The 25,725-nt window shown below is 45.6% G+C and overlaps 2 non-coding genes across 2 annotated transcripts; one reads left to right on the top strand and one right to left on the bottom strand.

Annotated features, from left to right (window-relative positions):
* Positions 1-23,667: 23,667 nt before the first annotated feature.
* Trnat-ugu lies at positions 23,668-23,741 on the bottom strand. The gene has a single exon. It is a non-coding gene; the product is annotated as a tRNA-Thr (tRNA).
* A 427-nt stretch (positions 23,742-24,168) lies between these two features.
* Trnat-ugu lies at positions 24,169-24,242 on the top strand. Its single transcript has one exon. It is a non-coding gene; the product is annotated as a tRNA-Thr (tRNA).
* Positions 24,243-25,725: the final 1,483 nt, after the last annotated feature.

Genomic DNA, 25,725 nt, shown 5'->3' with positions numbered 1-25,725 from the left:
CTCCCTGAGCAAGATGCGGTCGGGTTCGTTGCTGATAAAAACAGCTTCAGCTGCCCAATCTGCGGCCCTTCGTGTCTGTACCCATCTTGGCACAATTCCTGTGTCCATTACCCCTCACCAGTCTCTAAATATGGTACAAGGTGTGATTTTTCACAGGGACCTCATCCTTCAAACTGATGAGGAACTTCGGGACAATCTCGGACGGCGGGGTGTTCACTTTGTTCGGCGTGTTCAGAAGGGTCCTAAAGATAATCGTATTGATACTGGTGCCTTTATCCTGGCCTTTGAAGGGGATACCCTTCCTGAGATAGTTAAGATTATGGTCTATCGCTGTGGTGTGAAGCCGTACATCCCACCTCCTATGAGATGTTTTAAGTGCTTGCGTTTTGGCCACATGTCTTCTCGCTGTTCCCAGGACCCTCTCTGTGGTGACTGTGGATGTCCACTCCATGAGGGGAGTCCCTGTGTTCCCCCTCATGTATGTGTAAATTGTCATGGTAGTCATTCTCCACGTTCACCAGATTGCCCAGTGTATAAGAAAGAAAAAAAGATACAGGAGTATAAGTCCCTCGATCGTTTAAGCTACACAGAGGCCCGTAAGAAATATGCACGACTGCACCCTGTGTCCATGACATCTAGTTACGTCTTGGTTACATCTTCACCCCTTCCTCCCCCTTCCTTACCCCCATCCCGGACCCCTCTCCTCCCCCCCTACCCTGCGGCTCCCATACCTTCTCCTATGGGCGCTGCTCCCTCTCCCCAGCCGGAGAAGTGTCCCACTCCTTCGGCGTCTGCCGGTCAAGGGCGCCTCTCCCGGGATGCCCCTTCCCAGCACCTTCCAGGTCAAAGGTCTGCTGCCGTGCAGCGACCGCGAGAGCCGCGGTCTGTCGGCCCCCAGGTCGCTCGGTCTCTTTCTGTTCCTGATCTTGCTGCAGTTGGCTCCTTTATGCCACACAGCTCTCCTCGATCTCAGCCTGAAAAGAAGAAGAAACATAAATCGTGGGACAAAGAGCCTCTGGTGTCACCGGAGGTCCCTTCCCCGACTTCACAACCGGATTCTGACCTGTCGTTCATGGATGTCGCCCCCTCCTTGTCGGTGACGGGTGGGGACCCGGCGGTATGACTGGATTTAGCGTGTTCAGCCCTCATTTAAACCATCGTTCTGTGGTTCTCCAATGGAATTGTAATGGATACTATTGTCACCTTCCAGAATTGAAATCCCTTCTTTCATCCTACTCTGCAGCTTGTGTGGTTCTCCAGGAATCTCATTTTACTGATGCTCACTCACCGACCCTCCGTGGGTTCCGTGTTTTCTGTTGAAATCGGGTCGGACACTTGCGGGCTTCTGGTGGCGTTTGTACGTTGGTCCGTACAGATATTGCTAGCACATGGATTCCTCTCCAAACTACATTGGAAGCGGTTGCTGTTAGGGTCCACTTAGACTCTGCAGTCACAGTTTGCAATCATTATCTCCCTCCTGACAGGACTCTTACACCTGCTGCCTTAACCACCCTTCTTCAGCAACTTCCTCCTCTCTTCCTCCTCCTTGGGGATTTTAATGCTCATCATCCTTTGTGGGGCAGTGCCTTTCCATCTAGACGAGGTCTTCTTATAGACCAATTTATTGCAGACCACGACCTGTGCCTTCTTAATGATGGCTCCCCTACTCATTTCAGTGCTGGTCATGGTACCTTATCTGCCATTGATCTTTCTCTTTCTTCTCCCTCTCTCCTCCCTTCATTACACTGGTCGCCACACGACGACCTTTGTGATAGTGACCATTTCCCGTTGATTATCACGCTCCCTTCCCGCTCCCCGATGGACAGGTTACCTCGTTGGTCTTTCCACCGCGCCGATTGGCCTCTATACACTGCACAGGTCAAGTTTTCTCCCTCTTTGTCGGGTTGTATTGATGACTTCCTACGTGACGTGTCTGACGCGATTGTTCGCGCTGCAAGTCCCGTGGTGGAGTACGGCCATTGCCATTGCCATCCGTGATCGCCGTCGAGCTTTGCAACACTTTAAGAGGCACCCATCCGTCGCCAGCCTTACTACCTTTAAACGCCTCCGTGCTAAAGCCCGTTATTTAATCAAACAGGGTAAGCGGATATGTTGGGAACGATTCGTTTCTTCCCTTGGTTCTACTGTCCCTCTGTCACGGGTATGGGCTACACTTCGTTCTCTCCAAGGTTGCCATCGGCAGTCCACCCTCCCAGGCCTTCACCTCCCAGATGGCATTTGTACGGACCTATTAGTTCTTGCAGAACATCTTGCGACCCATTTTGCAGTGGCGTCAGCGTCAGCCTCCTATCCAGCTGCTTTCCTTCATCAAAAACAGCTGGCTGAAGCTTCCACCTTATGTTTCACCCCTTGTGAGTCAGAATCTTACAACGAACCTTTTACTGAATGGGAATTTCTTTCTGCTCTATCTTCTTCTCATGATACGGCCCCTGGCCCAGATTCCATTCATAACCAACTGCTTCAACATCTCGGTGCTCCACAACGGCAACATCTTCTTCGGGTGTTTAACCGTATCTGGCTCCAGGGTGACTTCCCTTCTCAGTGGAGGGATAGCATTGTGGTTCCTGTCCTTAAGCCTGGTAAGAACCCCCTATCTGTTGACAGCTATCGGCCAATTAGTTTGACCAATGTTGTTTGTAAGTTACTTGAATGGATGGTAGCCCGTTGGCTCAATTGGGTCCTCGAATCTCGGGATCTATTGTCGCCTTACCAGTGTGGCTTTTGAGAGGGACGGTCTTCAATCGGTCATTTACTTCGCTTGGAATCCGCAGTTCGGCAGGCTTTTTCCCAGCGCCGCCATTTGGTTGCAGTGTTTTTTGACCTTTGCAAGGCCTATGACACGGCCTGGCGCCATCACATCTTACTTACCCTTCATCAGTGGGGTCTTCGGGGCGCACTCCCGGTTTTTATCCGCCAGTTCCTGATCCATCAGTCATTCAGAGTTCGAGTTGGTACTGCTTTTAGTTCTCCACGGACCCAGGAGACGGGCATCCCACAGGGTTCTGTCTCGAGTGTCCTTCTTTTCCTCATTGCTATCGATGGACTTGTGACCTCTGTCGGTCCCTTGGTCGCCCCTGCCCTGTATGTGGATGATTTCTGCATTTGGGTTAGTTCCTCCTCGATGGCATCTGCAGAGCGGCAGCTCCAGGTAGCTATACGGCGTGCCTCTGCATGGACCCTCTTACACGGGTTTCAATTCTCTCCTTTAAAGTCGCGAGTGGTCCACTTCTGTCGCCGTACTACGATCCACCCTGATCCAGAGCTCTATCTCGCTGCACAACGATTGCCTGTGGTCCCACAGTTTCATATCCTGGGTCTTCTTTTCGACAACAAGCTCACGTGGCTGCCCCATATCAGACTCCTGAAGATAGGATGTTTCCGTAAACTCAATGTCCTTCGCTTCCTTGCCCACTCGTCTTGGGGTGCGGACCGTTCCCTCCTCCTCCGTCTTTATCGTGCTCTAGTTCTGTCTCGCTTGGACTATGGTTGTCAAGTTTATGGTTCAGCTGCTCCTTCCACACTGCACGTGCTGGATCCAGTCCACCATCGTGGTATCCGTTTAGCCACCGGTGCCTTCCCTACTAGCCCTGTTGATAATCTCCTGGTTGAAGCTGGGATCCCCCTCCCCCCCCCCTTTCTGTTCGGCGGTCCCAGCTTCTGGTGTCTTATGCACTCACCATCCGTTCCTCTCCCACTCATCCTTCCTATTCTATCCTGTTCCCAGACCATGGACGTCGCCCACCCGACTCCTGCCCTCGGGCGGGTTTACCGGTTGGGCTGCGCCTTGCGTCTCTTTGCCGTGATTTTCAGCTTCCTTCTTTGTCCTGTCTTCCTTGCTCCCTCCCCTCCACCCCCTCCTTGGTTAGTTCCTCGGCCTCGACTTCGGATGGATCTCCGCCGCGGTCCAAAAGATTCCATCCCCCCGGTGGTGTTCCGTTCCTTTTTCCGCCAAATTTTGTGGGAGTTTCGGGATGCTGTTGTTTTTTACACTGATGGCTCTAAATCTGCTGATCGTGTTGGATATGCCTTCACGTCCTCTGTTGGAACGGAAAGTCATCTGCTGCCACCTACATGTGGGGTGTTTTACTGCGGAATTGATGGCAATTTCCCAGGCCCTTACCTTTATTAAACAGTCCCAACACAACCGCGTTTTGTTATGCACGGACTCGATGAGTGGCCTTCTTGCTATTGACCGGTGTTTTTCGCGCCATCCCTTGGTCTCTGCCATCCATGACCATCTCGCTGATATTCACCATGCTGCTTGTTCTATTGACTGCCTTTGGGTCCCTGGCCATGTGGGTATCCCGGGTAATGAGCTCGCTGTTCGTTTGGCCGGGGGAGCAGTTACTTACCCCCTGTTTTCTGTAGCCCCTGCTGCAGCGGATTTACGGCTTCACATCAAATTCCACTTCGCACAGTCATGGGCCAATTCTTGGGAGGCTACTCCCCTGTCTAATAAACTTCGTGCAATTAAGGTGACACCAGGCCCGTGGCGTTCTTCCTTTCGCATCTCCCGAAAGGACTCGACCACACTGTGTCGTCTCCGCATTGGCCATACTCGGTTGACCCATGGTTTTCTTTTGCGTGATGAGCCACCCCCACTATGTGGTTGTGGAGCCTTCCAGTCAGTGGCCCACATTTTGGTTGAATGCCCCCTTCTTTTGGCTCTGCGTGCTAAGTACAGACTCCCCCACACTTTACCTTTGATGTTGGCTGACGATTCCCGGATGGTCTCTCTGGTTCTCGGTTTCCTCCAGGAGAGTGGTTTTTATTCTCAGTTTTAAGGTTTTTAATCTCTCTGGTGTTGGGGCAGGGCGGTGAGTGTTTGGGTGTCTCCCACTGTAGGCAGTGTTCAGAGATTCCCGATTCACCTCCCTGACCGGAATCCTCTTTTCTTCCCCTTTTACTCCGTTGGTTAGTCTTTCTATTCCCATACGTACTTTCTGCATTATAGCAGTTGTACCTTTTAAGTCACAGGTGGTCTTGCCTATGCTGCCTTGGTTTTTTTTTTTTTACCAATGACAACGTGACTGCCATTTTACGTTTTTCCCTTTTTCCGTTTTATTGTTCTGACTTTTCTGAGATGTCCCATTAGCAGAATGGAGTATATTTGAAACAAAGGACTGATGACCTTGCTGTTTGGTCCCTTAAACCTCAAACAACCAACCAACCAACCTTGGTGGTCGCCTGAGATCGCTGAAACGATTAAAGATCGCCGGCGGGCGCTCGAGCGTCACAAGCGACATCCCTCCATAGACCACCTTATTGCCTTCAAACGGCTGCGTGCGCGGGCCCGCCTCCTTATCCGCCAAGGCAAGAAGGAGTGCTGGGAGCGGTATGTGTCCACCATTGGCCTCCATGTCACTCCATCGCAGGTCTGGGCCAAGATTCGACGCGTCTACGGCTATCGGACCCCTGTCTGCGTCCCTGCGCTCTCACTGAATGGAGCAGTTTGTACTGACTCCGACGTCATTGCAAACCGCTTAGCAGAGCATTTTGCTATGAGTTCCGCTTCTGCGAATTACCCTCAGGCCTTCCGCTCCATTAAAGAGCGGATGGGACGTAGGAGCCTTTCGTTTCGCACCCACCACCCAGAATCTTACAATGCTCCATTCAGCGAGTGGGAATTTCGCAGTGCCCTAGCCGCTTGCCCTGATACCGCTCCTGGGCCAGATGGCATCCACTGTCAGATGCTGAAACACCTTTCAGTGGACTGCCAGCGGCGCCTTCTCGATCTTTACAACTGTCTTTGGGTCGAGGGGGAGTTTCCGTCGCAATGGCGGGACAGCATTGTCATCCCTGTTTTGAAACCTGGAAAGAACCCTCTGGAGGTGGACAGCTACCGCCGCATTAGCCTCACCAATGTTCTTTGCAAGTTGCTTGAATGGATGGTGAGCCGGCGCTTAAATTGGTTACTGGAGTCTCGGAGCCTTCTGGCTCCGTCTCAGGGTGGGTTCCGTAAAGGCCGCTCCGCCACCGACAACCTGGTGAGTCTGGAGTTGGCCATCCGTACTGCCTTTGCCCGCCGTCAGCACCTGGTCGCTGTCTTTTTCGACATGCAGAAGGCGTACGATACGACCTGGCGTCATGACATCCTTTCTACGCTTCATGGATGGGGTCTTCAGGGTCCTCTGCCGATTTTTATCCGCAATTTTCTGTCGTATTGAACCTTCCGCGTACAAGTCGCGGCCTCATATAGTTCCTCTCACGTCCAGGAGACCGGTGTGCCACAGGGTTCTGTTTTAAGTGTCTGCCTGTTTTTAATAGCCATTAACGGGCTCGCTGCGGCCGTGGGAAATTCTGTTTCCGCTTCCCTGTATGCTGACGACTTCTGCCTTTACTACAGCTCTACCGGCATTGCAGCTGTTGAACGTCAGCTACAGGGCGCTATCCGCAAGGCGCAGTCTTGGGCTGTAGCTCATGGGTTCCAGTTTTCGGCAGCAAAGACCTGCGTTATGCATTTCTGCCGGCGACGTACTGTCCACCCGGAGCCGCAGCTTTCTCTTAACGGCGAACTTCTTTCAGTGGTGGAATCACACAGGTTTTTGGGGGTGGTTTTCGATGCCCGGTTGACTTGGCTGCCTCACATCCGGCAGCTCAAACAGGCGTGTTGGCGGCATCTCAATGCTCTGCGATGTTTGAGCCACACCCGCTGGGGCACCGACCGATCTACCCTGTTCCGGCTCTACCAGGCATTAATCCAGTCTCGTCTGGATTATGGGAGCCTGGCTTATGGCTCAGCTTCCCCATCTGCGTTGCGGGTGCTGGACCCAATCCTCCATAGCGGTATAAGCCTTGCCACTGGTGCTTTCCGCGCCAGCCCTGTGGACAGCATACTAGTGGAGGCAGGTGTCCCTCCACTGCGGTTACGACGCCAACAATTACTGGCTGCTTATGCTGCCCATGTTTTTAGCTTGCCCGGGCATCCAAATTACCGTGTCCTGTTCCCGCAGTCCGTCGTCCATCTGCCAGACCGTCGGCCCCGGTCGGGTTGTCCGATCGCCGTACGTGTCAAGGAGCTTCTCTCTGGGCTTGGGTTTTTCCCTGTTCCACCTCCTTTCCGGGTACCTCTGCATACACCCTCGTGGTGTGTTCCTCGCCCTTGCCTTCAGTTCGACTTGGCACGGGGCTCGAAGGACTCAGTCCCTCCAGAGGCCTTCCGCTGCCGCTTTTATTCCATCCTGGCCACGTATCAGGGCTCTGGAATTGTTTACACTGACGGTTCGATGGTTGCTGGTCGTGTCGGGTATGCGCTAACTCTAGTGGACCATTCCGAACAATGTTCCTTGCCGGCTGGCTGCAGCGTTTACACTGCTGAGCTGGTCGCCATCTTTCGTGCCCTAGAGTATATCCACTCCTGCTCAGGTGAGTCCTTCGTTATCTGTAGCGATTCCCTGAGCGGTTTACGAGCTCTCGACCAGTGTTTCCCTCGTTCCCGTCTGGTGATGGCTATCCATGAGTCCCTGCATACTCTTGCGCGTTGCGGCCGCTCTGTGGTCTTTGTGTGGACCCCCGGTCACGTCGGTATCCCGGGCAATGAACGTGTTGAACGCCTGGCCAAACAGGCCACCAGTGAACCCACCCTGGACATTGGCCTCCCGGAGACTGATTTGGGGGCAGTCTTCCGCCGCGAAGTTCTCTCACTTTGGGACACTGAATGGCGCAATCTGCCCACGCCAAACTAACTCCGTTCTCTCAAGGCGACGACGCGTGTGTGGCAGTCATCCATGCGAGCCACTCGCAGAGATTCAGTTGTTCTTTGTCGACTCCGCATTGGCCACACCCGGCTGTCTCACAGTTATTTATTGCGTCGTGAGGACCCGCCTCTCTGTCGCTTGGGGCGGTTTTGACGGTGGTGCACATTTTATTAACTTGTCCGCTTTTAACTGTGCTCAGGCAGACATTTGCGCTGCCTGATACGCTCCCAGCCCTTTTACTAGATGACTCTGCCATGGTGGACTTAGTTTTGCGTTTTATTCGGGCAGGGGGTTTTTATAGTTTAATCTGAGTGTTTATTTTTTTTAGTGTTGATTCTGGCTTTTAGCCTCTGATTTTAAACTGAGTTTTTAATGTGTTCTTGGTGGCTGGCTTTTCCTCTTTTTTTTCTCTATGGTCGGCCAACCACCGTCACACTGTTTTTTTAATTTGTTTTGTCTGATCTCTGTCGGAGTCTTTCTCGTTCTGTGTCTGACGTCTTTCCTGCTGTTCATTTTTTATTCTCTTTGGGCGGTTTTAATTTTTTGGAAAAAGGGACCGATGACCATCGCAGTCTGGTCCCTTTAATCCCACAAACCAACCAACCATGCGCGATGGAACTCCTGCACATTTCAGTTGAAGTGTTCGTACGCTTCTCAACAGCAGATTCGGTGACCGATGGATTGGTAGAGGCGGACCAATTCCATGGCCTCCACGCCCTCCTGACCCCAACCCTTTTGACTTTCACTTATGGGGGCATTTGAAAGCTCTTGTCCACGCAAACCCGGTACCAAATGTAGACTCTCTTCGTGCTCGTATTGTGGATGGCTGTGATACAATACGCCATTCTCCAGGGCTGCATCAGTGCATCAGGGATTCCATGCGACGGAGGGTGGATGCATGTATCCTCGCTAATGGAGGACATTTTGAGCATTTCCTGTAACAAAGTGTTTGACGTCACGCTGGTACGTTCTGTTGCTGTGTGTTTCCATTCCATGATTAATGTGATTTGAAGAGAAGTAATAAAATGAGCTCTAACATGGAAAGTAAGCATTTCCGGACACATGTCCACATAACATATTTTCTTTCTTTGTGTGTGAGGAATGTTTCCTGAAAGTTTGATGTTATTGGGTTGGTGCACAAATTCATAGAATTTGTACACAGGTTTAGTAAACAGAACTGATACATATATCAGAGACTTTACTCATCAATAATATATTCTCCTTCACTATTTACAATAGACTGCTGTCTGCCCATGCTGGGGCAACTTTCAGATTCCTCAACCATAGGAGTCACCTGGTTTTGAAGCAAGGAACTCATCGAGCCATGTTCGGAGTGCATTTCCATCTGGAACAGAAGTTACTTGGAGATTGTTTTATAGAGGGCAGAAAAGGTGAAAATCAGGTGGTGCGAGATCAGGTGAATAATGTGGGTGTGCAATACCTTCCCAACTCGTTTCCTGTGTAGTGTTTGTTTGTCAGTCTAGCAGAAAGCAGGCCGACGTTATCATAGTGTAGGCATCACTTCAATCGAGCTTCCTGGTTGTTGTACTTGGATTGCATCTGCAAGATGTCTGGGTTGTTGACAATAAATGTGAGCAGTGGTAGTTACACGTCTGGGAAGAAATTTGTAATACGTAACACTGCTGCTGTTCCACCAGATGCATAACATTCTTTTGTGGATGTGTGCACTTCTTTGTAGAGGTAGTTGCGATTTTGTTTGAGGTCCCATTCCTTTCTTTTCTTTTCATTAGCATAAAGACACCATTTCTTGTCACCAGTAATGATACAGCATAAGAATGTGCCAGTTAGATGATGAGCAAGCAGAGGTGCACATATGGCCAGCCACTGATTATTGTGATTTTGGCTTAGAGCATGTGGTACCCATACATCTGATTTTTTAACCTTCCCATTGCATACAAAAGTCACATGATGGTGGAATGATCACAGTTAATCACATTTGCCAGTTCTCGAGTACACTGATGTGGATTAATATGTTTAAACTGTCTTCATCAAACCCTGAAGGTCTTCCTTAACATGGAGAGTCACTAATGTCAAAACGAGAGAACCATTTTCTTGGTGTGCCTGGCGTTATCCCCATACATGGCACAAATGTTTCTGGCTCTCTCTGCTGCTGTCCCTGCTGTATTGAACTGAAACAGAAGAATATGTTGGAAATGTTCAGATTTCTCCACTTGGCACTCCAGTTTCTAGTGTCCACAGCTCCACTCACTATCTCCAGTTGACAAAATGGCAATATGTAAACTCAAATAACAACGAACTACAAATAAGAAATGGCAGTCGATAAATAAACACATGACAACTAGAATATCAACATGCAAAACAAAAATGCTTTGAACTTGTGCACCATCATAAAAGGACATACAATGTCAATGGCTTTCGTCAAGTGACCAACTCATTCATGTCCTCATTGTCTCCTGTGATATCACTATGCATTTGACAGCACGCATCCACAGTGTACAGTACTGTCCATAAAAGCAAAGAGCTTTTGTAATTGAGTGAAATTAAGGGAGTTGTGCCTTTGACATTCAGCTTTTCGCAACTGCATTGTGTTTTGAAAGTAAGCACCAGTTTAATGTAAAACACAAACAGTATTACACTACTTTATTTCTACATGAAAGCCTAGACTTAAATCTATTTTTCAACATAATGTCTACCTATATTATTGCAATTATGGTATCGTATTACCAGCTTTTAAAATCCAGTCTCATAGAAGAAATCTGCTACCTGATTTTTTACCAGCCCTTATTGATGTTTTGATATTGTGATCATCCTGGTAGTGCTCAAAACAATATGATTATTAAGTGCAAGAACTAACAATAGTCACTAGACCTAAGTAAAGGCTACATGGAAGTGGTTGAGATGTTCCAACCATACGATGCAGTGAAATTGTGAGTGAAATGGGGCATGTGGAGATCCCTCTACTGATAATGCCACATATTTTGTTTTGAGTTGCACAGCACAGGTTCTTTAAGATTTCACAACAAATGCCTGTGTTGACTGTGCTGCTCCAAGACAAAAATTGATAAGCAAAACACCCAGACTGTCCCGAAACTGAGAGCACTTGATTTTTCCGGCTGAAATTGTTTGCTGGAACTTCAGTTTCTTGTGGGATGTGGAGAGCCTCCATTCTGAGAACTGTTATTTTGATGCCAGTTTAATGTGAGCAAACCCATGTTCCTTCCCCATGTGAGTATTTTGTTTCAAAACTTTATTCCTTCAATATTGTACCTCTGTAGGAAAGTCATTGCACTGGCTAAGCAGTTGGTTTTGTCCAACTTGGTCAACATTTATGGAACCCAGTATACGCACTTCAGGTATTGTAAACATCCTGTCATATAGAATATTTTTTGAAACACAAGGAAAGGCATGAAATAATGAATGTGTAGCATCTTTCTTCTTAAATTTTTTGTTATTGACTTTGACGATCACCCACTTCATTTCTCATCATTAAATGCTATACACCATTTTCCAGCCATACAAGTGCTTAGAGCATCTTCTCCATACCCCTCACTGATTTTCCAGTGAATTTCAGTGCCTTTTACTTCTTTTGCATTTAAAAAACTAATAACAGTGCATGTTTCACAATCGATGGTCTCAGTAGACTGTGCCATTTTAAATACACAAATAAGTGTTCATGCAGGTTAAAGCAACTGTAATTTTGTAGAGAGCCAACAGCTGAAGGTACTGTGCAAGGATGCACAGTACGATGTCTGCAAAGCTCCAACAGCCATAATTCAGAACAGTACTTACTTCAAAATTGTTTCTTTTATTTTTTTGTTCTGTTGCATTGATTTGTTTAATATATACTAAACACAAAATTATCAGAACAAACAGTTCACAGTTCTTAATAAATCTTTTTTGGTCCTCAAGAAGGCACAGCAGGATGTTTTTTTATCATTTATTGTATATTTCTCTGGCCTTCCACTTCCATGACTGTTTGCATAAAGTGGGGAAAGGAGTCAGGTAAGTAATAAATCTGTTTTCTGCTACATCTTTGTGGGCAGCTAGGAGATCTAATGGGGCAGGTTCTTCTGTGGAATCATGCCAGTTTTCTCTCATAATCCATTTTGTCTATGCCCATGGGTTATGCATGGGGCTGAGGTCTTGAGGGAGGAGCAGCCCTTCTAGAAGAGTACTCTTATTCTGTCCTATGAACAGCTCCTGCACCATAGCTGAAATGTGTACTGGAGACTGACCCTGCTGGGAACAAATTGATCTGTTGGATATATTTGTCACACTGCTGGGATCAGAATATTACCCATATAAAAAATACAGGGCAGCACCAAGTTGGCCATTGATGCTTTGAAGCATCTTAACTCCATTGGAACACATGTAGCCCAAACGGTGGTTAAAGATGATTTGCAGAGATATATGGGTTCAAATCAACTCCTTTGTAAGGGGTCCAGCAGAAAGATCTAACATATTTGGAGAGCCTGCTGTGGAGGGGCATCAGTTGATAACTGTTTACATGCCATTTCCAAAAGCACTGTGGCTTGGTGAGGTGACCATTGTGCGTCTGTTATGCAGGAGTACATTCGTAATGGTGGTTCTGTAATGTCTACCCAACGAGCATTTCGCATTCTTTTTGAACTTGGACAGACGATTCTGTTCCTGCTACAAAAACTATTGGAGATTAGATATCAGACTTTAGAGCATCAGCTTCTGCACCGACAAAAATGTATACTGACTGATCTCGGCATGTAGTAACACTGGAAAAGTGGTGCATGTGAGAGCATCTGTCCAGCAGTTTCCAAAGTATTCAACACTTAAATGTGCAGCTGTCTGATATGAGGTAAGAAGAATCCTGCACAGAGATCTTCACATGCATGCGTACAAAATAATGGCTACTCAAGAATTAAATGAGAGAAATTTTGAAACTTTGCAGAGCTGTGTGTGAGGAACTTCTTCATGACAGTGTCCTTGGTGCTATTTTGACTTTTTCTGGAATTCTTCAGAACCTTCCCCCTGATGCTACTTTGATATTTTTTTTAGTAGGCCCACTTCCACTTGTCAGGTAGAGTAAATAAACAAAATTTCTGCTGCTGGGCTGCAGGAAACCCTCAAGAACTTCATCAATGACAATTTCACAGCCACTGTGCAACACTTTTGTGTGCCATGTTGAATTTTCGAAGAAGATGGTGCAACAGTAACGTCAATTTAAATTGCTACAGCCACATGATAGAGACCTTCCTTTGACATAAACCAATTTGTTGGGGACCATGAAGATGGAGAAGTCTGGTTCCAATAAGACAGAGCCATGGGTCACCCAAATTATGATCTTGTGATTTTTACTTTGGGGACACTTAAAAGATTCAAGTGTACAAAAATCGCACCACTACCCTGCAAACACTTAAGGAGGCGATCACCCAGAAAGTGGCTACCCTCCCTCTGGAAATGACACAATGAACCACGGATGAATTCCAGGAACGGCTTTGTCAATGTGTGGACGACGCAATTTATCGAACCTAATTTTTAAAACCAACTAATGTAATATGGTGTAGTATTTGTTGTTAACAAATAAAAGCATTTTCTCTGTGTCTGTGTTTGTAACTATCTTTTGAAAGGCTAAGGCCTTTCGCTGTGGAAAATATCGATTTGAGGAAATGTGAGATTCCATCTGTCATGAAAGATATTTTCCTCAGCAAATGCTTATTAGTAGAGCTGATGATCATCATGGACTTTTTGTCTGATGCCCAGATGTTTGCTTTGTAATCCAGGTTCCCAAAGCTGATGCCAAACCATGTTTCAACAGACCCACCTTTCAAACAGAATTATACAATGACACAGTTACGAATTCATTTTCCCGCACTTTTGGTTGTCTGCACCGACGTCCAGTTCCCATGCGCCTACTAAAGTCTCCAGTATCGTAATGTCATTGTACCCACGATACACAGTGTGCTCACGAACACGCCATCCCATGCCATAGCATTAGCCTCAGACTCTTCTTAAATTCCCTGCTCAGCCAGAGCCGTAACATTCATGAATAGCCCATTGACAGTGAGGCATGGCTCGTGAATATAAAGTGCACGGACAGAAATTGAAGTAGTTTTGGTATCTGACCATGACTCATGTAGTGTCATTGGCCACAATAGAATGAATAGTGCGATGACAGCCACAACTCAATGAAGGGGGATACTGCCACCACATGTGGGTACAATTTCTTAACATGATAAATTTCTTTAGAATGGCATTCCATTTTGGGAAAGTGATCCTGCAAGAAGTAGGACAGATTATTCTCTCTGAATGTGTCCATAAATGGTTTGTCTCTAGGTCTTAGCTTTTTAAAAAATTGAGGTCAACAATTATTACCTTGGAGTACTTTATTGCTCTCAACTTGAGAGACAGTGCAGCAAGTAGAGCAATTATGAACCAACCAAGATGTCGTGGATCAGATCCCCATACTTACATTTTATTTTTCATGTGCTTAAGTAAGTGTTAAACAAAACTGTGCAATAATTAGAGATAAGGTAAGAATGATACCAGGGACATAGATACAGGGTTGGGTGTTCAAATACTCCCTCCCATGCACAGCCATGAAGTTCCTCGTGTAATAAGCTTGTGTGAACGTGAAGAAATCTGATATGCCATCACATAACATCGCTACTTTCCTGTGTAATTTAGACCATAGCTGTTAATTAGCTGTGTGCATGCTTGTCTGAAGTAGTATAATTGTATAGCAGACAGATAACATTCCCACTCTTATGTCCCTCCTCAGCATGCTTTCTCTGCACCCGAGGTCGAAGCTTACCGTAGCACTGACAACTTATTTTGACTTCTGTCAATATCTATGGAGCAGAGCTAAAACTTGAAATGAATTAAACAACATAATGATTACCAAATATTTGAACACTTTTAATGCCTTAGACCTTACAGAGTCTCAGTTTAATCTGTTACTACACTATTCCCATAGGCTTTGGCATGGGTAGGCAGTAGGGTGCACTTGTCCTGCCCTGCATGGAAATTGAAATAGAGAGATTTTATTCATATATTGAGCGAATAACTGTCAATTTCCTGTGACATAATATCTTTTGTGTGTCTTATTTCTCATAGCATGACATTTCTCAAAACTGATCAACTAATTCATGTAAAAAATCTGATTTCTGACATCTTGCCTCCATCCTTCCGGAAAAATATGAACTCCCATGAGAATACGTAATACACAACTTACGACATACTTCCAATTGTGTAACAAGACCCGTTGGTTCTATCCTAAGGCCACTGACCAACTACCGAGTCTGTGTGTGTTTACTTTAGGGTTAAATAATGAATAGAATCTGTGGAATGTTTAAAGTGTTGGATCACACTAATAGCAAGAAGGAAGTTGGAGTACTTCATGGGATTGAGGTTGTGTTGTTCATCCTGTTCAGTTGAGGACATATTTCAGGGTAAGTTTGTTTATATTCACGACAACATGTGTAACTTCTGTATCGTCCATTCAGTATTGAAGTTCGGGGGCTACCACTTAAATAAACCAGAAACAGTCTGTTTTAGTGACCTTTTAAATGCATTAAAAATGGGGATATTTTCCACAAGACGGACTCATTGGAGGGGGGAAACACTTTAAGAGCAGCAATGTGACATTTAAATGAGTGGAAAATTTTTAATTACTTTATTACATGGGTGTAACTACGATGCCCATAGGGTCTGCTGTATGGCAGAAGGGAGCGCCCACGAAGAAGCCATCCTATAGTCTGGTATACCTAGAGACATAATTTCAGGAACAGTTCCAAATGGCTGCCAATCCTTTTCCTAATGTCCACACTAAAAATTAAGCCTTAGAATACGGAGTTTTGAGAGTATTTTCAAATTATGTTCATCCAGAAAGGGAAATAAAACTGTTGAATACGACAAAATCGCATACATCTGGTATGGCGGATCTGTTTATCTGCCATAAGCTAATAGCAGTGTAGCTTATTTAGTGGTATGTTATGGGGTATATCTCCCGAAGTACCGAAAACATTTGCAGCTCGCGTATTGATCTGACCATTTGCTGTGATGGAAATGGTGCAAAGTTATTATTTAGTTTCTTTTGGCGGAAAACCAGAGCATCGTGCTTGCAGAATGTCTACGGAGACCTGGCAGTGAACAAAACCACGGCGATTAGTTGGGCAAGGCGTTTCTCATAATGACAACAAGGTCTTTTCTCCCACGTGTCGGCCAGTCGCACACAGCTGTGACTGCTGCAACGTGTGAACACACTCCCATCACAATCAAACGCCTCGCTGCTCAGCTCGACGTCTCTGCTGGTAGTGCTGACAAACACGTCCATCAGTTGGGCTCCCAATGGTGTGTGCCCGCCAAACGCGCAACGGACTATCTGTGGGGAATTCCTTGCGTGTTACGAAGTTGATCGCGACAGTCTTTTGTTGGACGTCGTTAGAGACAATGAAACACGGGTTCATCACTCCAAAACTGAAACAAACGGCAGTCCGTGGAATCGCAACACACCAATTGCTCCGAAGACAAAAGTTCAAAGCTGCACCCTCAGCTGGTGAAGTAATAACGACAGTCTTTTGGGACTCTGAAGAGATTATTCCGTTTAATGCCCTGCCCAGTGATCAACTCGGAAGTGTGTTGTGCTTTCCTCAGGAAACTAACTGATGAATCGATTTCAGCAGTTTCTTCGCCACAGAAATGCAAACAAACTTCTCCTTCTCCATGACAGGGCGAGGTCTCACACAAGTCTGCGCGCCCAAGACGTCAGTGGACTGTTCTTCCTCATCCACCGACAGTCCCAGATCTCGCAACTTCCGTCTTCCATCTGTATGTCCAGTGAAGGATGCAGTCCACGGGAAGCAGTATGTGGATGTGAGGAAGTTACTGATGCAGCAAGACAGGGCTCCGACGTCGACCAGTAGAGTGGTACCGTGTGGGCATACAGGCACTCCCAATAAGGTGGCATAAGGCCGACAAGGTAAACTGAGATTATTTTGAAAAATAAGGTTTTGTAGCCAAAAGAGTGGGGAATAATGTTATGTATTGGAATTCTGAATGAAACGAACGTACTTTCAGAAAAAAGAAAATGAGTTAAGTTTTTTATTGAACGTCCCTCGTATTTGAAGCTATGAATATGACATGAAATTAGTGCCACAGCTTAATGTCGAGCAGTTCACTGTGTAAAGTCTAGTGCAGTGACATTTAGTGTTAGCTCGCGTAGATTCGCAAGCGTCACAACAACATCTACATCTATACTCCGCAAGCCACCTGACGGTGTGTGGCGGAGGGTACCTTGAGTACCTCTATCGGTTCTCTCTTCTATTCCAGTCTCGTATTGTTCGTGGAAAGAAAGATTGTCGGTATGCCTCTGTGTGGGCTCTAATCCCACTGATTTTATCCTCATGGTCTCTTCGCGAGATACACGTAGGAGGGAGCAGTATACTGCTTGACTCCTCGGTGAAGGTATGTTCTCGAAACTTCAACAAAAGCCCGTACCGAGCTACTGAGCGTCTCTCTTGCAGAGTCTTCCACTGAAGTTTATCTGTCATCTCCGTAACGCTTTCGCTATTACTAAATGATCCTGTAACGAAGCGCGCTGCTCTTCGTTGTATCTTCTCCATCTCTTCTATCAACCCTATCTGGTACGGATCCCACGCCAGTGAGCAGTATACTGTAACCTACTTCCTTTGTTTTCTGACTGCATTTCCTTAGTTTTCTTCCAATGAATCTGTCTGGCATCTGCTTTACCGACGATTAATTTTATATGGTCATTCCACTGTAGATCTACTCCCAGATAATTTATGGAATTAACTGCTTCCAGCTGCTGACCTGCTATATTGTAGCTAAATGATAAAGGATCTTTCTTTCTATGTATTCGCAGCACATTACACTTGTCTACATAGAGATTCAAATGCCATTCCCTGCACCATGCTCCAATTCGTTGCAGAGCCTTCTGCATTTCAGTATAATTTACAATCTCTCGATATACTACAGCATCATCCGCAAAAAGCCTCAGTGCACTTCCAATGTTATCCACAAGGTCATTTATACAGGGTGTTACAAAAAGGTACGGCCAAACTTTCAGGAAACATTCCTCACACACAAAGAAAGAAAATATGTTATGTGGACATGTCCGGAAACGCTTACTTTCCATGTTAGAGCTCATTTTATTACTTCTCTTCCAATCACATTAATCATGGAATGGAAACACACAGCAACAGAACATACCAGAGTGACTTCAAACACTTTGTTACAGGAAATGTTCAAAATGTCCTCTGTTAGCGAGGATACATGCATCCACCCTCCGTCGCAAGGAATCCCTGATGCGCTGATGCAGCCCTGGAAAATGGCGTATTGTATCACAGCTGTCCACAATACGAGCACGAAGAGTATCTACATTTGGTACCGGGGTTGTGTAGACAAGAGCTTTCAAATACCCCCATAAATGAAAGTCAAGAGGGTTGAGGTCAGGAGAGCGTGGAGGCCATGGAATTGGTCCGCCTCTACCAATCCATCGGTCACCCAATCTGTTGTTGAGAAGCGTACGAACACTTCGACTGAAATGTGCAGGAGCTCCATTGTGCATGAACCACATGTTGTGTAAAACTTGTAAAGGCACATGTTCTAGCAGCACAGGTAGAGTATCCAGTATGAAATCATAACGTGCTCCGTTGAGCGAAGGTGGAAGAACATGGGGCCCAATCAAGACATCACCAACAATGCCTACCCAAACGTTCACAGAAAATCTGTGCTGATGACGTGATTGCACAATTGCAGCATTACCTTCCTTCAAATGGGCCAACTGGCGCTGAATCGAGGAAGTACAGTACATACTGACGAAACTAAAATGAGCTGTAACGTGGAAATTAAGCATTTCCGGACACATGTCCACATAACATCTTTTCTTTATTTGTGTGTGAGGAATGTTTCCTGAAAGTTTGGCCCTAACTTTTGGTAACACCCTGTATATGCTGTGAACAGCAATGGTCCTACGACACTCCCCTGCGGTACACCTGAAATCACTCTTACTTCGGAAGACTTCTCTCCAATCCAATCACACAATTGGCCTGATGGTCCATATGCTCGTACTTTGTTAATGAAACGACTGCGGGGAACTGTACCAAACACCTTGCGGAAGTCAAGAAACACAGCATCTACATATGGCCCTCTGAGTCTCATGGACGAATAGCGCAAGCTGGGTTTCGCACGATCGTCTTTTTCGAAACACATGCTGATTCCTACAGAGTAGATTTCTAGTCTGCAGAAAAGTCATTATACTCGAACATAATACGTGTTCCAAAATTCTACAACTGATCGGCGTTAGAGATATAGGTCTATAATTCTGCACATCTGTTCAACGTCCCTTCTTGAAAACGGGGATGACCTGTGCCCTTTTTCCAATCTTTTGGAACGCTACGCTCTTCTAGGGATAACTTTACACCGCTGCAATAAGGGGGCCAAGTTCCTTCGCGTATTTAGTGTAAAATCGAACTGGTATCTGTAATATTAGTAATTGTAGCCTAACAAACATTAATATACGCTCAATAGTAAACGCCTGATGGCCTAAAGTGATCGAACAATTGTAAAGTAAAAGAAATGAACCATTGCATAGCAGCGACAGAATCTGTTATTCTTTATCTTTGCCGTTCTTGCGCGGTGCCTGTGAATCTCTATGTACATGTATCAATTAATGATATTAAAAAAAGGAATTCTATTGTTTCAAGAGAAATGAGGCATTTGGCACGTCACCTTTTACTGTTTGTATTCCATGAAAGGCAGACGCGGACTTGCTGAGTTCCGCAACTGTATTTTATATTTTATGTGAAAAATTGAGTGGATATGCTAATTGCTATTTTTTCCAATCAGAGAACATATAGTTTCTTGTAACTGATTACGAACAGACAGCATCAAGAGCACATTTTGACTGTTATGTGTAAAGTATTTAACCACAGTGGTCATCTTTGTAATTTAATATGGAAAGGTACGTAGCATTACAAAAACATGTGTTAAAGATAAGTGTGCTTATTTTAGTAAATTAACCTTGATGATTTCCATCTCCTCATTTACTTAATTGTTAATTATTTTGTGTTAGTTCATCACCAGAAATTACGATCACGCTGATGGGCCAAACGCAGCATGAGGCAGAAGGAACATTATCGTTTTCCTATTATTTCTGAACCATTTTTTTAAAAAAATTGTGTAGTGTTGCATTTCTTTTCAAGTCTATAAATCTTCTGGTCTCTCAGTGTTCCGGGTATGACTACATTGCGAATATAAAAATGCACAGAAATGATAATGTTTCTCTAATGCAGGTATTTAATGCTCAACGTATGTTATTATAACAGTGTAATCAATCCCTGATTCTGTTGCCAAGTGGCCCACCAAAATATTCACTTTTTCGACTTTTTTTCAAATAAAATATAAAATAATTCTTTTTCTTTTTGCACCCCAAGAGCAACGCTACATATCCCATCAGGTCCAGCGGCCTTTCCTCTTTTGAGCGATTTTAATTGTTTTTTTCTATCCCTCTGTATCTATTTTGATGTCAACCATTTTGTTATCTGTGCGACAATCTAGAGAAGGAATTGCAGTGCTGTCTTCCTCTGTGAACAGCTTTGGAAAAAGACATTTAGTATTTCGGCCTTTAGTCTGTCATCCTCTGTTTCAGTACCATTTTGGTCACAGAGTGTCTGGACATTTTGTTTCGATTATAATTCTATCGACGAATTCTGAGCAGGAGCAAGGTAGCCTCAACAAAAATTGGACTAGCTATATAGTATAGTCACGCTATGCAAGTGCAGTGGCCCCTAGCGTAAAAAGTAAGGAATTGCAAGGTCACTTGATATTTTCGCATGATGCGGGTGAATTGTTTGTATTGCCACTACATGAGTGTGAAAGGAAAGGGAATGATATGAAGCATGTCCACTACTTTCATTTAGATAGTGAAGCTGTCCGATTTTAAATAAGAAACAGAGTTACGTGCAAACAGTGGTACAGCAACCACACATTATCATTTAAATCCAAAAAAACTTCAAACTGAAGGTGCAAGTTAGAAATATAACTCTCCACAGCCCCCAGCTACTCTCTTCAATTTACCCGACGCTGCTAATCAATCAATGACAAAAATAATCTACTGACTGCCATACTATTACCTTCAAAGTTAATAGTTATCTTGTTCAGATGAATAAAAAATTGCAGTGATGTGCTCCTTTAACTTCTGGAGTTTTACCAAAGTCAGCCTATGGAATTTTTAAACATTTCGGTCTGTGTAATCTTTCACTTTTAAGATTACTCATTGGTAAACTCACATTGTAGAAAATCACCTTTCTTGGCGAACTTCATGGATCCAACAGCTCAGGAAAGACCTTTGCAGCCTTAGATCATTTTTCCAAAGTGAAGTAGCAAAACTGGTATCACTTAACTGCCAAAATTCAAACTTCCCGCCGAACTCCGCCATCTTGATTGACATCACATCCATCATTTTGGATGACGTAATCGCCACCATCTTGGATAGCGGTACTTTGTCGCCACACGAACATTATTCCAATACTAGCGACCTTTCCAGGAACGAGGACCGGCCACGACCAAAGTGAATGATGAACCCACCGTTCCTTAAAACTTGTTCCTCGGTCCTTCCATTCACTTTAGTAAACTGTTCCTTTGGATCTGTTTGCGAATGACTCACCTGTAATAAGCATCGCAATTTTTTTTACTACGGCTTTTTCATTGCCACTTAGTGGCATCAGAATGCTCAGTAGATGCAACCTGTGTTCCAATTCTAAATGTTGAAACAGTTTATGACAGTTCAGCTGCTAATATTCTGTAATACTGACTTGAATGACCATCTAGTATTTGAACAGAACTGAACCTTCGCACCGCAGAAGAAAAAATTATCGACGCCCCTGAATAATACAATATGCAGTCACAGATAATCATACACACATTGTTTTGTATTTTCATTCAAACCGTGTCTTACCATTAACTAATTACAGATTGATGTACACTCCTGGAAATTGAAATAAGAACACCGTGAATTCATTGTCCCAGGAAGGGGAAACTTTATTGACACATTCCTGGGGTCAGATACATCACATGATCACACTGACAGAACCACAGGCACATAGACACAGGCAACAGAGCATGCACAATGTCGGCACTAGTACAGTGTATATCCACCTTTCGCAGCAATGCAGGCTGCTATTCTCCCATGGAGACGATCGTAGAGATGCTGGATGTAGTCCTGTGGAACGGCTTGCCATGCCATTTCCACCTGGCGCCTCAGTTGGACCAGCGTTCGTGCTGGACGTGCAGACCGCGTGAGACGACGCTTCATCCAGTCCCAAACATGCTCAATGGGGGACAGATCCGGAGATCTTGCTGGCCAGGGTAGTTGACTTACACCTTCTAGAGCACGTTGGGTGGCACGGGATACATGCGGACGTGCATTGTCCTGTTGGAACAGCAAGTTCCCTTGCCGGTCTAGGAATGGTAGAACGATGGGTTCGATGACGGTTTGGATGTACCGTGCACTATTCAGTGTCCCCTCGACGATCACCAGTGGTGTACGGCCAGTGTAGGAGATCGCTCCCCACACCATGATGCCGGGTGTTGGCCCTGTGTGCCTCGGTCGTATGCAGTCCTGATTGTGGCGCTCACCTGCACGGCGCCAAACACGCATACGACCATCATTGGCACCAAGGCAGAAGCGACTCTCATCGCTGAAGACGACACGTCTCCATTCGTCCCTCCATTCACGCCTGTCGCGACACCACTGGAGGCGGGCTGCACGATGTTGGGGCGTGAGCGGAAGACGGCCTAACGGTGTGCGGGACCGTAGCCCAGCTTCATGGAGACGGTTGCGAATGGTCCTCGCCGATACCCCAGGAGCAACAGTGTCCCTAATTTGCTGGGAAGTGGCGGTGCGGTCCCCTACGGCACTGCGTAGGATCCTACGGTCTTGGCGTGCATCCGTGCGTCGCTGCGGTCCGGTCCCAGGTCGACGGGCACGTGCACCTTCCGCCGACCACTGGCGACAACATCGATGTACTGTGGAGACCTCACGCCCCACGTGTTGAGCAATTCGGCGGTACGTCCACCCGGCCTCCCGCATGCCCACTATACGCCCTCGCTCAAAGTCCGTCAACTGCACATACGGTTCACGTCCACGCTGTCGCGGCATGCTACCAGTGTTAAAGACTGCGATGGAGCTCCGTATGCCACGGCAAACTGGCTGACACTGACGGCGGCGGTGCACAAATGCTGCGCAGCTAGTGCCATTCGGCGGCCAACACCGCGGTTCCTGGTGTGTCCACTGTGCCGTGCATGTGATCATTGCTTGTACAGCCCTCTCGCAGTGTCCGGAGCAAGTATGGTGGGTCTGACACACCGGTGTCAATGTGTTCTTTTTTCCATTTCCAGGAGTGTATTTTAATAATGTTGCTCACACAGCATATGTTCACTTTATCGGGCAACAACAAATTTATTTATGTGGATGGTATCGTCAGAATGGAAATAATGAAGTCACTGCAAAAAAGTCATTAATTTTGGCACTTATCTCGAATGGATCCCCACATAGATTTCATCAAAGTTGTTATGGATCATCTTGTCGATTCTAGGGTGATTCCGCTTTGACTACTAGAAGGTCCAGATCTGTATTTTAGCAATATTTGAAGACCTAACAAATGTGTTTTTCGGGAAATTCTTAATGATCAAACAATTCCAGATCAGAACAATGGTATGGTAGAAATAATTTTTGACTTGGTGTTCACGATCCACATTTTTATTAAACTTCGTGTAAATTCACATATACTACTTCTTAATTGTCACATCATCAAGAAAACAGTTTTGTATCATATGAAGACAGTAACTGTTCTCGAAAGAACAGAATACTGTTGATGACCGTGCAGCTTTTCTCTGGGGTAAATGATGACTAACTGAAACCCTCAGCTGCCGACAGTGTTGATATACCTCGATGTGGACAACTGAAAATGTGTGCCCCGACCGGGACTCGAACCCGGGATCTCCTGCTTACATGGCAGACGCTCTATCCATCTGAGCCACCAAGGACACAGATGAATAGCGCGACTGCAGGGACTTATCCCTTGCACGCTTCCCGTGAGACTCACATTCCCAACTGTCCACAATTCTACATCGAGGTATATCAACAACACCTGTCAGCAGCTGAGGGTTTCAGTTAGTCATCATTTATTCCAGAGAAAAGCTGCACGGTCATCAACAGTATTCTGTTCTTTCGAGAACAGTTACTGTCTTCATATATATAGTTAAAGGCTACCCAGCCATTGACCTTTGACTGTGTGAAAGCGCACAGTTTGCCCAAACTCTTACGGGAATCGCCAAAGCGAGTGCGAGTAATGAGTGGATGGGCAAATGTCTATAAGGTACATTACATATGTAGAATTGTGGACAGTTGGGAACGTGAGTGTCACGGGAAGCGTGCAAGGGATAAGTCCCTGCAGTCGCGCTATTCACTGTGTCCTCGGTGGTTCAGATGGATAGAGCGTCTGCCATGTAAGCAGAAGATCCCGGGTTCGAGTCCCGGTCGGGGCACACATTTTCAGCTGTCCACATCGAGGTATATCAACAACACCTGTCGGCAGCTGAGGGTTTCAGTTAGTCATCATTTAGTTTTGTATCACTCTTCATATATTTAATTTCCACTTTAACCAAACACAAGACTTGACTGTTCTTTTACAAAGCGAAAAAACAACTTCTGCAAAGTGAAACAAAGACTGCTCTGTGTGCATTCACGCCAAAACGGTTACAAGTAAGTCAAAAATTATGGCAGTCTCACAGAACCATATCACTGTAATATATTGATACATCGGAGTACCTATACATTAATAAAACCAAATGTGAATATTGTCACAAAAATATGTCTGTTACTTCGCAGAAAAGTAGTACAATATTACTGGTATCGAGAACTGGGGTTGGAGTGCCGTAATGGTCACGTAAATAAAGAACCATTACACACTGATACCAGTATCGGTGTTCAACTGATGCACCATGTCCAACTTGTACGGCGATTCTCCAAAAGGCCCATCCCACTACTCAGAAGCCACAATTTGACCCCTTTCAAACTCGCTCAGTTGGCTGTAGGCAGCACGAGTACATCTTTGTGGCATTTTTGCCTGCTCGGTTCTCATGTTTGCATCACACTGAGCGTTCTGGCTGTGAACATCCCCTATTAAACGGTAGACACAGATTTCGCCCCGGTAGCTGTGTCACATGTTGTTTATTGGCTAACAATGATGAAACCATTATCAGTACATTTACTATCCCCCAGGTTGCATATGCCGTCATCGGATAAAACCTGTGGTCGTCGTCTTTCCAGGTGTACTAATTTTTTTTCTTGCAGCACAAAAAATAGTTCAAATGGCTCTGAGCACTATGGGATTTAACATCTATGGTCATCAGTCCCCTAGAACTTAGAACTACTTAAACCTAACTAACCTAAGGACATCACACAACACCCAGTCATCACGAGGCAGAGAAAATCCCTGACCCCGCCGGGAAACGAACCCGGGCGTGGGAAGCGAGAACGGTACCGCACGACCACGAGCTGCAGACTCTTGCAGCACATTTCATAATGGTTGTAGTCATTGCAGTGCACGTTCCTTTGGATATACATACATGCCCAAAGAAACATTCCATCATTCTTCTTAACAACTCAGGTACTGCAATATCATATTTATCCACTGATACTTGGCAAATGACTTTCAATTGAAGTGTGTCCCCTGTATCGGAATATATGTAATGAATCTACGAGTGCTTGAAGAAATTTGGACTCTTGGGTCTGGCTGTTAGTCATGCTCGGATAGGCTAATGGTAAGATGACTGTTCACAATAAGTGGGAAATCCGAGTTTGAATCCTCATCTGGCACAAATTTTCATTGTGGTCGTATTATTGTACAGCTGATGGTTATCCATATTCACAACTGCAAATACATTTCATGTAAAGTGGAAGTGGGCGAGAGCCATTGATAATTATAGACAGAGACTATGACAATGACAATGAGGAAGGGTGAAATAT

This window comes from Schistocerca piceifrons, chromosome 3 (genome assembly GCF_021461385.2).
Source record: "Schistocerca piceifrons isolate TAMUIC-IGC-003096 chromosome 3, iqSchPice1.1, whole genome shotgun sequence".
NCBI classification, from domain to species: Eukaryota; Metazoa; Arthropoda; class Insecta; order Orthoptera; family Acrididae; genus Schistocerca; species Schistocerca piceifrons.
Note: the sequence above shows the minus strand (reverse complement) of the source record. Positions and strands in the feature narration are given on the sequence as shown.